General features: G+C 32.5%; 1 protein-coding gene across 7 annotated transcripts in view; it reads left to right on the top strand.

Annotated features, from left to right (window-relative positions):
* The window catches only part of LOC105216122 (cadherin-99C), a 475,067-nt gene that overhangs the window by 207,016 nt on the left and 254,046 nt on the right, over positions 1-14,005 (top strand). For 2 of the 7 annotated variants that reach the window (XM_054234603.1, XM_054234482.1), the window contains exon 2: positions 5,957-6,607. The exons of the other annotated variants lie outside the window; for them this stretch is intronic. The gene's annotated coding sequence lies outside the window, so the exon portion shown is untranslated. The remainder of the gene's footprint in view (positions 1-5,956; positions 6,608-14,005) is intronic. 7 annotated transcript variants of the gene reach the window in all.

Consider the following 14,005-nt stretch of genomic DNA (forward strand, 5'->3'; position numbering starts at 1 on the left):
ATCACATCCCATATACGAACACATTTTCACGTTATCAGCTATAAAAACTAGCATGAAAGCACATAACTGTCTGTCACGTGGCTGCATTCCATTTTGGTATTTCAACAGCAATTACACATTAAACAGATGTTTAATGTTCAAAGCCTGACATTTCAGGGTCTTTCTGAGCTACTACAGCAGAAGTAAATAAAAAATGCATACTTGACAAGCAATTGCGAATGGACGACATGACATTTGATGAAATGTCATTGTAAACCGGTTGTGTTACAGTGTGTGTAGAGATGCCTTATTTGAAGTTTCTTGTGATATTTATGCTCGTAAATCCTTTTAGTTAACGGGTTAAAAATCGAAAATTCTTGAATTCCATAATTGATAATTTTATTTTTGAAGTCTTTAAGTGACTTATTTTGTTCTCAATTTAGACTTTTGAAGGATATATTGAAATTGTTTTTAGTTCATTACGACTAAAGTGCCTAAAACTATGCTTTGTAAAAGGATAGGGATTTTTGGAACGAAAATATTCGTCATGACAAATAAATTCTATTGCTTGAATCATTCTCTGGGACAGATCTAGAATTATCATGGTGCAAATTATCATTAAATTTTTATTGAAATTTGTGGTATGTTTGGACTTCGTGCTATATACCAGTGATTTTCAAATATAAGCATATTTTATAGCAACCAAAGATAAGTTAGTTATTCGTCAATGTCTCAATTCCCAAGATTTCTGAGAATGCATATTAACACGTCCTGAAGAATAGCATTCCACAGTGGAATGAAAAATAAATATTTAAGCTCTGATTATTAAAAAAGTAAAACTAACGGAAAACAATGCGAAAAGCTGTAACTCCTTACACTTTGCACTGTTACGTGAGTTCAACTAAATATAAGTGATTACGTGCTTATATTTCGGGAGAAAAGAATTATTTTCTATTGGTGCGTATTGGTAACTACCTGGAACTCCACAACTCTTACAGAACCAAAAAAATACAACAACACTAACAAGCTTCATAACTGCTCTCCAATATCCAAAGGCGTGCCCATTTCCCTTTCTCGTAGCATCACACTTAATACGCGCCGATATGTTTTTGATTGCTTAAGCATGAGACCAGCAAGAAAGCAGTCCCCAAATATAAACTAAGAAGTTCAGTGACTCTTTTCTGCTACGCATGAGATTTCTTATTTGCTTTTTATTATCAAGCATTCGTTTTTCTTGTTTTTGGATTTCTGCTTGGGAAAAGAGCAACTCGCCATAACTAAACCACGTTAAGCAGCTAAGATCCACAGACGCTCAAGTGCAATACCAACGTTAGACGCTGCATAGGTGTCACAGCAACAACAATAGTAAACACGAAGAGCGTGTAAAAATTTACACTCTTCGTCGAGCGTGAAACTTTGTTATGTGGCCTACCCTACATACATAAGCATTACTTATGCGCTGCTTAGCTTTATGAGCCTTACTTTGGTGCATATGCGTATGCGTGCTTGAGAGCACTTAAAGGCAAATAATTGTTTTTTATACAAACATTTACTTTTATGTTAACGTCAAAGCGGCTAACAGCCAGTTAACATTTATTTATCCAAACTACACGTCTAACCTGATTTTTTCTTCTATAGAGGAGACAAAAATATTTTTTCTATTTATAAAACTCACTTGCTGTTTATTAAATAACAATGAGCATATTCATAAGCAGAATTTTCCGCTTAACGCTTTAAGCAGATTATCTTTCTCTTTTTCAGATTTGTTTCTATTCACTTTTTTGAATATTTATGCTTGATAAGAATATTCATGTTCATGTAGCTATTTATTATTCTTCTTGTTTTTTCTCTGCTTTGTTGTTATATTATGCTCTTTGGCAATCATTAATTAATTTCGTATTTATACAAATGCTAATTTCTGATAGCTGTCGCCAAAATCTTTTGCTTATTAAGTGGAAATCATCTAATCACCTCAAGCGTACATAAATATATGAGTATGTGTATATAGATCGGTATATGAATATTAAAAGCCTGCTGTTTGGCAGCATGTATTAAGTCATTACTGCGTGTCCAATTTGAATATGAATGAAGTATCGAATTTAATGTCAATAAATAATGTGATTGTGTATCATCAGCCTTCGTCACAAACGTCTTCGACATCAAGTATTCAATGCCAATATGTCGACTATGCATAGCACAAGTATCATTCCTCCAACCTCATAAATGTCAACCCAAAATATCCCTAGCTTCCTCAAAGCAATACCACAGCCTCATCACAAAAGCTTTCGCTGCATCAAGATCACCATTACAGCGCTGCCAATTTCAGCAATATCAAACCAAATCACTCACTTTCACCCGACGGTAATGCGAAAGCGAAACGAGTAAAACAATCAACAAAAATCCTGCTTTCATATCCAGTTTTGAAATTGCACTTTCTACTGAAACACACAAGCAACACAAACATAGCATATGTTGCAGCATCCGCTTACAGCATGAAAAATGAAACCAGTTGAGAGACTGACATATGCAGACAACCCAAAGAAACACAGATTTAAGGTTCAACGGCACCATCAGCCGAGACGACTGCAACAATTTATTTTTATTGCTTTCATTGTGGCTTGGTGTTCGCAATTTTAAGCGTTAAGTTCCAAATTATTGACCAAGGTATAGATAAGACGATATTTGTATTGATATTCCATTATTTTTTATTAAATATTTTTTTTTAAACTGCCTGATTAAGAGTGAGATGAACCTTAGGAGTAAGAACCTCATATTTATAATTATAATATTGTCTGTCTTATTTTCAATAATTGTTTTGTTTAGCAATCTAGACATACTTTTACTTAAGGATCCTAAATACAGGCAAATTGTTTTTATTAAAAATATCGCGTTGCCTACATTTAGGTGCTTTGTTTAAATTTAGTAGTGGCACACACCCTAATTGCTTATTATACTGAATCAGTCATATAAGTCCATATATGTATATAGCAGTTAAAAAATTTATAATTTTAAAGCTTAACTTTAAATATCTTTGTTTATTAATAATTGCTATTTTTGAAAGGTTTTTCGTCATCCCTACCCTCTTAATAATTTAAAAAAATGCACACACAAAAATTGTAGAAAGCAAACTGACTTATAATTCGTGACGAAAATCTTTGGCAATCTCGAAAACAAATAAAATATAAAACCATTTTAATTTCTGTTTTTTTCGATGGTTGTGCTGATAGGATAATCAAATTAACTGAGCTTTCAACCGTTTACAAGCGACACATTAAAATGCTAAATAGATAATTAACAAGCAGCTAATTATGTGACAATAAACTGAGTTTACGAAAGCTAAATAAGATACAAGTTTGGAAAAAAGTATAGCTAAATATAAAGAAATTTTTTTAAACCTAAATAAAGGTGTTGGATTTCTTGGTATATGGAGGGAGTTGGATCAAGAGATTGCGAAAATGTGTATGTGACTTTGATTAATCTATATTTTCGTAACACATGACATAATTTCAATCATATTTGTTAATCTGATAAATACAAAACACTAAACGCTACAGATGATCAAATTGGTCAAAACGTCAGCTGATCGTCCGTATGAGTTGCTGATCAATCAGGTTCTAATAATTATTTTAAATTTCTTATGATTATATATAAATTCAGCTTTTTTATAAAAAATTCCAAACATTATTAAGGAAATTGAGAACACTTTCTTACATGACTTCTATTTATTCTGTTTTTATGTGAACGAAAACCATATGTCATTGAACATAATCCGACCACTTTAAAAGCTAGAAAAATATGCTCAGAGTAGTATAATTGCTTATTTAAATTCAAAACTTAAAGCAAAGTGATCATAAATTCAATAAATTTATGAGACGAAGCAGCTTAAAGCTATTACAACTATGTTAAGAAACCTAAGCTAACAAGTTTTTTATTTATTGTCGAGGTCAAGAACTCAACTGCGAAAGATATAAAGCACAGTTTGGCGATAGATATGGATACACACATGTATCTGCAAAAGCAATATAAATTCTTATTACGCACATAAATATTAGGCTGAGTTTACACTCAACACAGTATATATTTCACCACAAAAGTGCCTTTTATATTTGTGAAATAATTTCTATTTAACTGCTGCTTTGCATACAATTCCATTGTCACTTGTAAGTCATGGCCAAACATGGTGTGGTAAGCAAATGTGTCAAAAGCGGTGCAGTTGCAAGGAGCTACATACTTAAAAAACAACAACAAAAACCACATTGAGTGTGGTGGGGGGGAAACATTTATCACTTATGGCGAGCACAGATCCTTATAAAGCGCGAAATGTGTTTGCTTCATTTCACTTGCCGATGATGGCATGGTTTATCAAGATAACACAGGCACATACATACATTACTGTAGTTCTGTTATTGGGTAGGTCCCGTTCTGATTTTGCTTAGTCGTTGTAGCATACTTTAGAGGGGTGGAGGCTGAAGGGTGACACTATTGATGCCACGCATAGATAGGTGGGCCTGTCAGTGGCGGCGCGACAAGCCGCTGATGTCACGCGGCTTTCTCAGACACACGCAGGCAGATATTTATGCTAATTTAAGCGTGTCTCGTATGAGAAATGTTCGGCTGTCATGTCGGCGCATCATACAGCGATAAAGCAGAAGAAAAAACGATAACTGAACTATAACAACAAAAACAAAGTAGAAGCAATAAATGTAAAGTAATATGAGAAAATGAAATAAAAAATAATAAAATTATCCAACATTTTGTTCTGTGCCGTGGCCCATTGCATGCAAATTACGCTTTGTGAGTGGGTGTTGTGTTTTCGTCTTTCTCAGGCGACAAATGATTGTTGGCTGATGTCCAGTGAATTGATATCGGTCAACTTTTCTTCCCATTTTGATTTTCTTTGTTTTGATTTTGGTTTTTGTTTTATTTTATTGCGATATACTAATATGCAGTAATAAAGTTGAGCTAAATAATCAGTTGGTGTTGCGCATTTGAATGCTTCAGTTAGCATAGACATTTAAAAAAAAAAATATTTCGAAAATAATTGCATAAACTTTTTAAGCTCTTGCCATAATAATTATAAATAAAAGTAAATTACAATTAATCTTCCTATACATCATTGAAATAATACTATTTTATAATTATTAATAACAAAATTTTCTGATTAAACTACATTACGAAATAAAAAGCTCAGTGATATATGAGGCGACTCAGCAAATTAACTTTTCACTTGCCATGCATTCCGCAGCTGATTGTTTACATAAATAAATTTTTTATATATTTTTTTGCCGCACACGCTCATAAAAGAGCATTCATCTGCATTTATAATACAATAAAATGATTAAATTTCATTTATCCAAGCGCATAAACATTAACAACAACAATGCAAACAAAAAGTGGGAGGGCATGAACACATTTTTAAAAAGACACAGAGAGGGGAGTTAAGCATAGAAAATGCAAGCGGTTGTGTATTAAAAAAGCTTATGCTTGAGTGTAGATTAAAGTAAACGCTGGTATGTACATATGAGTGGAAATTAATGTGTTTCTTCTATGACGTTGTTTCTTCAGCGCATTAGCTCTTCGCATTACAACAAATCTGCATTAGCGTTAACGATTATGTGTGGGCTGTTACAACTATAAAAATGATTTGAAATAAATAATAAATAACTTTTTTTGAATTCAACAATAATAAGTCAGAAAGCAATAATATGTGTATGTGCATGAGATTTATGAATATACAAATAAAAGTATAGCAGATCTATAGCTTAAATATTGTCATTAGCATAGTGTTTTAAACTGAAATAAAAATTAGTGAAAGGGTTTTAATGAGTATAGCTATAATAAGTTATGAAAAATATCCATCATACAATTTTTTTTTCTTTAAAATATGGAAGAAATTATCTATCTCCTTTGAATATTATAATGAAAAAAATTAAAATCGATTATTAATAACTTTAAATGTATTTTCTTTTAATTTCAGATAAAAGATATAAGTCTACAATAAAACACAAAAAAAATTACAATCAAATCCATACGAAGAAAATGTGAAGTTTCAAAACCAAACAAGTGATATAAATAAATAATAAAACCAACTTACATATGCACCGGGAAATGCAAGTTAAGCGCAATCGCATAACTTAGCAAAATAATCGCAAAATGGGATCGAATGTTGCACCGCAGAGTTGTGTATAATTTTGCAATTATCACTATTCATTTCCACCTACTGAGTGCAGCGAGCACCTAATACAACGCGTTGCCATATCAAAAGTGCATTACCAATAAACACGCTTGCCACATATTATGAGAAATTGTGCACATACTAGTGAGTACATGTGTATGTAGTGTGCCTTTTGTGATTGTTGACTGAAACGCTAAAAAACGAACTTGAACGAAAAAATAGCACGTTAACCGACAACAAAAACAACAGCAATAAAATCAAATACTAGTGTTTGCTGTTGTTGTTGTGTTGGTGTCCGCTGTCAGCGTATACGCATTTCTCACCATATTTGGCCTTTCGCTCGAGATTATCTCGCACACATCCTGTTGCATCGCATCGCCACAGTTTTGCTGATTGTATGGCATTACAATTTTAAATAAATTACACCGTTCTTGTGTTCTTCGTTCTCAAAAGGTGAGTAACTACAATTCTTTTGGTACGCAATGCATTGTTATTGTACTTTTATGTTAACTTCACAGCTTGTTCTTCTTCTTAGATCACCTACTCGTATATGCTAAATTTCATGTAAGTGTTGTAAAGTGGGAAAATTATAGTGATTTTCATTGAGGAATTTGCTTCAAGCTCCAAAGTGGGCATATTTTCAATGCAGATAGAAGTTCAAAATTCGTGAAATATTTATTGTGATCGGAGATCAAATTTAGAATTGGTTGAAAAATGCTCACATATAAGATTTGCTATAAGTTGATTGCACAAACGTTATCATTATGTTTTCAAAGAAATCTCACAATTTATATTTTTATAAAAAAAATTACGCTTAATTTTAATTGCTTATGTGATTTTAAGTATAGAACTTTTGTAAAATTTGGAAGCATAATTTTAGGCGTAGGACCACATATCTAGTCAAATCTCTTCAAATTTGCATCAAAAAAAGTGTAATCCCCTCAGCTATTTAGAAAATATATTTCAGTATCCATTCGCTAGTTTATGAACCCATCTAAATATTTTTTTGCTTATCTCTGCAGAAATGGAATATGAAATAGACTCTAATATATGCTCAATGCTATAACAAAGCTACAAAAGCTAGTGCTGATATTAGATGAGTTTTCTGCTTTCTTTTCTCTCAAAATTTTCCCACGCTCTCTCTGTCTCCCTCTCTCGCAAAAGAGAAATGTTATTATCGACATCCTAAAAGTATACTTTTTCCTGATAATACTAATATTATTCTATCGTTGAGTTACCATTAATAGAAATTTTAAAGATTTAAAATCATTAAACATAACCTCAATGCTTATTGATAACAACAACTAGTATTAACTATCTCACTAAAATAACTACAATAACTCTAAAAATTTATTAATTTATAAATGAAAGAACTGATTTTTTCAACATTTTATTGACACTAAGCCCCAAATACCCTTGAAATTTCAATTAGTAAACCACTAAATCTAAGTCATCCACATTTGATGGTGCTCATTTTGTCATTTTGTATGGAAATACAAATTTCATCTGCATAAACCCACTCGAAATGGCACACAAAAGTCACACAAATCAACGCTCGGTTGCCTCGAACTTCCTATGTGGGAGTGTATTTTGACGTTATTAGTGTTGTTTGTTGCTGTTGTATATTTGCAACATGATTTGTACATATTGACTTTGTTTGTTTGTTTTTGTTGCTGTTGGTGGAAACCTGAACTTGACATTTTTAACCAAAAGTAGCATGGTTCACTAATTGCCACAGCGGATGCATGCGAACAAAAGTGCAGTCACATGCATGCCGAAGAGATGCCCACAACCAGCAAGTGCATATTCGAAAATGAATTATGAGTTCCCAAATTCTTAAAAAAAAAACATTTTAAACTAAAAAATACAATAAAACACACAAAAACAAACAAATAGTTATTCGTCATACTGTCAGCGCGCCAAACTTTTTGGGTGTGTCTGCCAACTGTTAGCTTTTAGCGTTTATTTACTGTCATATTTGAACATATGCGTAGATACCCGAAAAGTACCGGTTGTTTTCGTTCTTGCCATTTTCCCATTTTAGGTTCTTTGTTTATTTTAAAAGTTTGTTTTGTAATTTTAAGGCCGCTTGCTGCTTTGTTGTTTATACAAATATTACATTTTGGCAGTATTACATTTTGGCTTGAACTTTTTTGCGTTTTGTTTTTGTTGTTGTTTGTATGCTTTAAATTAAACAAAAAATAAAAATCTTGTGAATTCATGTCAGGTTCTTAATGGTGCCCATAAAAATGTGACAAATGCTGTAAAAATTAAATTTTTATGTTGTCCTTAATATTAACACAGGCATTCTTGTAAGCATCAAAATTTAGTAAGTCAGTTGAGTTAGTCTTCAAGGAGCGGTAATCAATTTAGGATTTTTTTTAAATATATTTGTATTATATAAAGCCTGTTAACTAGATTTTAATATTAAAAATTATTTGGTCTGTATAATTTTTCCTTCATTTGCTTAAGTTGCTCTGTGCGTACACAGAATGAGGAAAAATTTCTAATCCTTCCACACACACAGCCTGCAAGGAGTGGCCGCTCATAAAATTTTTGATTTTTTTGCAAGCCACCGATTAAGTGGCGGTGTGCACCACCTAAAGCTACCTTAAATACTCAATTTGCCCACATACACAAATCAGCATAACAGCACACACACATCTGTGGCATGCGTTCATATCAGCCAACAACAATCATTTCGGCTCGAATGCGCCGACAAACTGCCAATTAAGCTTTGCAACAGTTTAACGCGCTTGTTAACGAACGCAACTAAAATATAAACCAAATCTGATTTGTTGTTTTGTTGTTGTTCCAAAAATTATTTAATTTCTGTTTGACGTAATTAATTTGTTTGTGGCGTGGTGGCTTTAACAATTTAGCTGCAAGTGCTAACAAATAAACGCTGATTGCCATCAGAGACTCATTGGTGTATTTTATTTCTATTTTTTTTTTGTTCTTTTGTTGTTGTTGGGCACTTTTATAAAACTATCACTATAAAATAGCTAGTAACAAGAGCGCTGAGTCACTCTCGAGAGTTGCACTGAAAGTGAATTGAAGCAGAAGCAACCAAATTGCGTGGGATAAATAAGTGCACAAATGATTTTTGAAAAACAAAAACAATAACAAACGGCATTTGCTTTTGTATTTATTTACTTATTTGAGTATATTTACACTCTATTTACTAGCGAGTATTTGTCAATTGAATTTGTAATGTAAATATTTGTTTACGCATTGATAGGATTTTCTTATTGTTTTTTTTGTAATTTGCGTGTTCAACGGCATGCATATAGAAATTGTGGCCATATAATATAAATTTGAGTTTCTAATTAGAAATAAATATTGGCTAATAATAGAAAAGAGACCACGTGCTAAATAATGTCACTATGATTACACACTTAATATTCGAAAATAAATAACATTGTCGCTTCAAAACTTATAACTTACCTCAACTTGTAATTTTTCTATACTCAGATTTCTAAGCCTATCTTAACGAATCTTCAGATCACTGCTCTGAAATGTAGGCAACGATTTTGCTTATGTAAGGTACCTTAAGGGCATCTTAGTCTAATTTTCTATACTAAGCTTACAGACGAAAATGTCTTCATATCTGAGGACAATAATATGAAGAACATAGTTTTTTGTAGAAAGTCAAACCTAAATTAGATGAGATGGTAACAGTTAATTATGTCTTTCTAGCTGAAATATTACAATTTTCAATGCGCCAAAAAGTAGGCAACAATTTAATTGAAAATATCTAAAACTGTAAAGAAAAGAATTTTACAACTAATAAGCGTTGTTACTAGAACAGCTATAAATTAGTAGGGAGAAAATTTTTAAACACTTATTATTTTCATTAGAATATCTTTTATTAATTTTTTCCAACACTGCAAAAAAAATATGTCATAGCAATTTCTACTTGAGTTTCAGACTTAATTTCACTTCCAATCGTCAATAGTATATTTCTACTTTTTTCCAATTTACTTCCCTGTATTATGACTCACGCCGGACAAAGTCATACAAAAACAACAAGTATAGTAAATGCATTAAGGCAATTTGCAGCTCAACTCTTTATTTCGTCACTTCGTAAGTAAAAAACTATTAAAATTTTACCGTTTACATGCCCTAAAAGTGGGTCACCTAAACCAGTGAGTGTCAGAGCTAGGTACTTGTGTATGCGCTGAGCAATATAGATTTGTATGCATATAGCCGAGTCAGCTTGTAATAATCAAAATGTGTCACGCACATAATTTCTGAGTTTTGCTTTTTCTGTTTTAACAGTTCTTTTTTCACTTACGTACACATTATGTGACATGCAAATGAGTGGCCGCAAGTTTTTACTTTACACTTTTTTTGCTTATTTTTCACTCAACCTTTATCACACGAAGGCAAATTAAACATCCATTTGTATGGCGCCAAACCACGTTCTATTTTGTGGTTGAAATCTTCAAATCTTCGGTCTCCTCTTTAATTTTGTTTTTGGGTCAACATTTGATTCGTCAACATGCTCTACAAAAAAGAGAAAATGTCAAAGCCAAAGAAAGTATAAATTTATAAATATTAGTGGACATGCTAATTTGCAGCTGGAGCAGATTATATATTTGTTTGTGTCTACAGACACATGTGTTGTGATTCGTCATGTCTGTGCAAAAATATTGTTAAAGAGTCTAACCAACAATATATGTCAAAGAAAAGAACCGTGTTCGTCGTTCACCGCTTGTAAATCAACTGCGTTGTTTCTTTATTGTGCTAGTCCTTTAATACATATTTGTCTTAACTGTATACAGCATCACGCCATACCAAACGTATGTACATGCATGCTAATAGGTACTTGCAAATGAGCTTAGATTAATATTACATGTGTTAGAGTGAAACTACTACGCTAGGAATGGTAATGCAAAAAGGAGATGAATAAAAATCACAATTATGCGGATTATTCAGCAGAGATTAATCCGCTGATTGATGTGATCGGTTTGTGTCCTTGCTAGTTATGCACAGGACTGCATTCCGACGTACTTAAACCTTGAACAAATATCATAAAGCAGAGAAAAAAAATCTTTAGAAATAAGCATACATTTCACATTTTCATTTGTTTTTGTGACTTTTTAAGCTTTAGCGCATCTTTCTTTTTGTTTAAAAAAAAAAATGGTAAACTAATAAATTTATATTTGCATATTTAGTATTCCATAAAATCTGAATAAATTCAAACTGTCAATATATCACAATTCTGATCATGTTATGCAAAACACTTTTTTCTTCAAGATTACACAAGTAATCCTTCAAAAGCTTCCTGAGAGAGAAAATCTAAAAAATAGTACACTTTCCTAAAATTATGAAAATTATTTTATTATCGTTATCTGCATAACGAGGTAAAATACACCTAGATCTCAAATATTAATTGTTTTCTTTACATTTTTCTTTATCGCTCATCCATTTCTTTCACTGTAAGAAGTATATATAAATATAGGAAATATCAGTTAAATAATACCCCATCCAAAGTTCACAATAAATAAATCTATTATATTCTTCCTTCAATCTAATTGTTATTAACATCACACGTAAACATTTAATTTACAAACAATTACTTAACCTCTGCATTTTACAAACGAAAGTCGCTGTAGACCAAATATCGGTCAATTGGAACCGAAATTGGAGCACAAAAAACATTGAAAGTGATGGTAATGCCAGGGAAATCAAATAATAAAACAAAATAATTGGTTGAGGCACGTAGTCACACCCACAACAATGCACTAGCGGTGAGTTTAGCTGCCGCTCACCTACAGCCGGTTACTCTGGCAACAACAACAAATCAACATTGGTAATTCATTGCAGTTCAACCATCAACATTCCTCAAAACAACGTGGAGCCAATCAATGCCTTACTGCATACAGAATGCAATGCATTGTTGTTGTTGTATTTCAATTGCACTTTAAGTACAGAAATCATAGAAAGCTCAATCAAATGGACGTGAGTTACCAAAGAAAAATATCTCCTCAACCAGACAGACAATCCGCCAACCAGCCAGTAGGACCGTCTGGCTGTCAGATGTCGGCGAGCACAGCCACTTAACACGAGCGCGCTACAAATCCACATACACTCAAACAGATAATTTCCAACAATGGCAGTGTGTGAGAACAGCAGATGGAAAATAATAACAGAAAACAATGTGAATTAGAGCTTTTCGCCATTTTCAGTTATTTTATATCTTCATTCACCGCCTAATGGAGTCTTCGTATGACAAAATTGATTTTTATGGGTTCCTGCCTTTTTTATGTTGCTGTTGTTGTTCTTTGTGGAGTTTGAAATTTTGGAAAAATGTTTACCATTAACTTACATTCGACATGTGTTCGCCGATAAGGCAGCAGGGCAGCAACGCTGTGGCTAAAGTGCTGTGCAGATATTTCGGGCGCCCGCCAACAAAGACTCTACTTTCAATTGCGGGCACCTCGTTTCTTTATTATATATTGTTATTATATGTGTGTGTACGTGTGACCTCTTATTGTTTATGTTGATCGCACTCGAGAGGCTCATTTAGCTATGGCCACTCCCCGTTACTTATGATTTTATGTGCCCGCCTCAGATTTCATGCTCTGGTCTTTTGTGGTTAAAATAAATTGTGGAGAACAGCAGATGTAAACAAATGGAAAAAATAATGTTTCAAAAAATTTTATGTAAACACATAAAACACAATTACTTGAATTAAAAAAATTAAATTTTAAAAATAGTAATACAATTACAATAAAAAAATTATATAATAAATAAATGTAAATAACAATTATTTTAACAAAATAGGTAAACAAACGTAATTATCGAATTTTAATTTAGAAAACAAAAAAATTAAATTATTATAATATAATAAAAATATGTTATTTCTAATTATAATCGTGACAACAATAAAATATAACTAATTGTTCAAATACTAGTATAAATTATAATTAAAGCAAACAATTACAACAAAACAACTATAAATTTTATAATGTCTGCAGCGCTCCCACCTTTTACACTGGCTCTGTCTTTGCCGACTTTCTAACCTGCAGTTGCAAGCGCTAATATTTAATTTTCATAGCTAATAATTTGTGTGTATGTTTAAGCAGACCTGCCCATGCTTCACTTATAACCGCTAGATAATTGTTATATCAATTTCATTTGTACCGCGGTACGTGTTTCTTTGTGTTGTACCAACCCACAATTTACCGTAATCAAAGCCAAGTGCAAGAGCGTTTATGCATACAAACATACATACATGTAGAAACACATGTATTCATGCGCATGCACTTGTATACAGATTTCATGTGCGCGCATTTATCAATTATTAACTTTAAAATGACGCCACGCTTCGTGTATGCCAGGCATAATTAAATGATCAGAGCATTCTATTACAAGAACACAAGGTAGGAAGAAAAACTCGTTTGGTTGGAGAACCAAAACAACAAAAGGCATATAATTTAAAATTAGTTCTTATAGGTAAAATCAAAAGTACAGCCCCCAAACCGCATTTTTATCCCATCTACTCTCTACGTATAAAAGATAAAATAGTTTCGTTTGTTCCAAGTCTCTATGGTTCATTTAATAAATCGTCAAATAAAGTCTAAATGTACCAAAATTAACGCTCACTTAGCATTCATTTCTCTAACTCAAACTCAAACTCTCAAAGCAAACCAAAGCGCTGACAAGTGTTGACTGTTTCTTTCAGCACCGTTGTTTTTGGTGTAGCCGCTTCTGTCATATACCTTTCCGGTAGCTAAACACTGTCATAAGTGTCATTTAAAAAGAAATTTCTTTGATGAGAATATCATGGGCTGGTAAGTAGAAAGTACTCACGTAGAAAGTTCACATGTTTACATAAGCACG

The sequence above is a fragment of the Zeugodacus cucurbitae genome, chromosome 2 (assembly GCF_028554725.1).
Source record: "Zeugodacus cucurbitae isolate PBARC_wt_2022May chromosome 2, idZeuCucr1.2, whole genome shotgun sequence".
NCBI classification, from domain to species: domain Eukaryota; kingdom Metazoa; phylum Arthropoda; class Insecta; order Diptera; family Tephritidae; genus Zeugodacus; species Zeugodacus cucurbitae.